The sequence below is a fragment of the Chrysochloris asiatica genome, unplaced genomic scaffold (assembly GCF_000296735.1).
Source record: "Chrysochloris asiatica unplaced genomic scaffold, ChrAsi1.0 scaffold00113, whole genome shotgun sequence".
Classification (NCBI taxonomy): Eukaryota; Metazoa; Chordata; class Mammalia; order Afrosoricida; family Chrysochloridae; genus Chrysochloris; species Chrysochloris asiatica.
Window position 1 is genome coordinate 6,772,664 of NW_006408631.1, and position 3,095 is coordinate 6,775,758.

The window sequence follows — 3,095 nt, forward strand, 5'->3', positions numbered from 1 at the left end:
TTTCTACTCCCGTAAAGATTTACACCCTCGGAAACCCTATACAGGGTCGCTATGGGTCAGAACCGACTTGATGGCACATAACAACAACAACAACAAGCTTACACAAGATTAAAGAAAAATAGGAAGAAGTTAGATTGCTTTTAAATAATCAATCTTAACTCTTACATATAAAAACTGAGTGAAAAGGAACTTAAGGTTTTATGAACAGCATGCTACGTCTTATGTCCATTTATGGAGAATCAAATTGATATGAATCCTGTAGCTTAAAAGACCTCAAAAATGTAGCTACTCTAGCCACCCACTGTTACAGTGTAATAGCACTAATATGGTTCAATTTTTTAGTTGGATGCCTTCACATGCCAAGAAACTTTACAAGCAGGAAAACTCCACGTTACCTAATAAGTAACCAAGACAGCTATCTCATAAATTAACAAATAAATTGAGTAGCCATCACTGTTGCTACAGCACTTAAAAAAAAAAAAGGTCAATAATAATGATTAGAATATTGCCCCTGTGGGAAAGGACTTGGTCTGATTCCAATGTTGCTATATTAATGAATCTCTTTAGGAAGAGAGTAAGACCACAAGATGGTTTGCTAGCTTTATTATGAAGAATTGCTCTCATACGAATTTTCTGGCATAGCTTTTAAATTTGGCTAGTTTCTCAGTAAGACACTTGGTTTTTATTTGCCAATAACACTACAGTAGAGTTAGAGTTAGAAAATATGTAGAGTTAGAAAATAAAGAATAGTGGAGTTTTTGGGTTTTTTTTAAACCAATATTGAGTCATTTTTTTTCATAGTCCTTATGTAGTAATCCTTTAAGTATTTATACTAAGTCACATTTCTAGTTGACTGCTTCATAATTGCTAGACCTTTACAGACAACAGACCAATAAGAACATTACATAAAATAATATAGTATAAATATATTTCAAATTAACAACAGTCCCCCCCAAAAACAAACAAGCAAACAACTTGAATATGGTTTCAAGTTATTTAGAGACCCAATGCTTATTATATTTTTATATAAGTTCTTCTGTATAAAATAATTAGATTTATTTATTAACAAATATTTATTGAATACTCACTGTGTGCCAGAAATTTTGAATACAAAAATGCATAAAAAAAAACCACATAAATCCTTGCCCTGATCCTTGTGAGGGAACTGTTCCATATTTTGTCTGTGGCAGCTTATCACACAAATCTATACATGTGATAAGCGTGCATTGAATTAAATACACGTAAAACTGATGAAATGTGAATAAGATCTGTGAATTTTACTATTAATTTCTTGGTTGTGATAAGTTATTATGTTAAGTGCTATTGACTTGCTTCCAACTCATAGTGATCCTTTATGAGGTTTCTGAGGAGCAGCTGGTAGATTTGAACCATTGACCTTTCAGTTAGCAGCCCAGTGCTTATCCTACAGTGCCACACTGAGAAAACTCTTTCCTCTTGCATTGAGGAAAACTGAGTGAATGTTATACAGGATACCTCTGCCTCATTTCTTACAATTGTATATGGTGGCGATGGTAGTGTGCAGTGGAGTTAGTTCCGATTCATAGAGACCCTGTATAGTGTTTCCAAGGCTATAAATCTTTACAGGAGCACCAAGCCTCATCTTTCTCCCACGGAACAGCTGGTAGTTTCGAACTGCTGACCTTGAGGTTGGCAGCCCGATTCGTAACCACTATGCTACCAGAGCTCCTTACAATTATATATAGATCATCTCAATTTTAAAACAATTTAAAAAACAAAACAAAACTTTTCCCTGAGAACTAAAAGTCTACTGGGCTGAAGAGAGACACACACACAAATTATGTAAAATTAAAAACTAATTTCCTTTGGAAAGATTAATAGATCAGCCTGGAACAGCTAGAAGAACAGAAGATACTTCATGAAAGAAAGACTGGCAGGAAAAATCCGAAACAATAATGTCAGTCTGATTGATTACTACAAAAACAAGTAAGCTGTTCACCTGGGAGCCATCAAGGCAAGTGGTCGGGACCCCTCAGAGCAAACCCCCTTCCAAGACTGAGACTCAAGGGGAATACACGAGCAGGCATATGGACTGGCTGCTGACAATGCTGGTCACCGTTAAGGGGAAGAGGAGGAGAAAACAGCATTGAATATGCGAGCTAAGCCCGACACATTCAATAGACTCCTGTGAACCCGGGTGGAGACCTGGATGACCAGCAATATGGCAAGACCCAGGGACTCCTGGGCCCAGAGGCAGTGACATGGCCGCAGAGGACTAGAGTGGAGAGTTAAGCATCCAGCTGATATGAAGTGAGGGGAGATGCACAAGAACACCCATACTTGCAGATAGTATCCACTTGACCTGTCTTCAATGGCTGGAAGATCAGAACTCGACTAGAAAAAGAAAGAAGAGGAGGAAAAAAAAAAAGAGTAACCTGCTACAATTTGATGAACTTTACCTATGCTTATGGATGTAGTAGCTCAAAAAGGGAACAAATCTTTACAGTAAGGATCACTTCCACCCCCTTGGTACACAGGGTTGACAGGGATGGGCAATTTAGACATTGGCTACCCAAAATGGGGAGTCCTATAAGGAGCTCTGGTAGTGTAGTGGTTACGAATCTATCAGCTATTCTGCAGGAGACGGATGAGGCTTTCTGCTCCTATAAAGATTCACAGCCTGGGAAACCCTGTACAGGGTCAAACAACAACATAAAGGCAAGAAGTAACAGACTTACAAGCTTTCAAGAGGGAGCCTAGTTCCAGACTGGGTGGGGGAAGGTAGAATCACCACTGAATGATTTCCAATCTGTGGGACAGGGCTGGCAAAAGGAAATGGGGATAAGACTCTTATGGTATTATTGTTGTTGTTAAGTGCCGTCGAGTCGGTTCCGACCCATAGTGACCCTGTACAGGGTTTCCGAGGCTATAAATCTTTATGGGAGCAGAAAGCCTCATCTTTCTCCCATGGAGTGGCTGGTAGTTTCAAACTGCTGACCTTGTGGTTCGCAGCCCGATTCATAACCACTACGCTACCAGAGCTCTTTATGGTATAATAGAGAATAATTGCCATCAGGAATGACTGTGAGGGTCGGAAATGTAGAGGTAGATGTTTT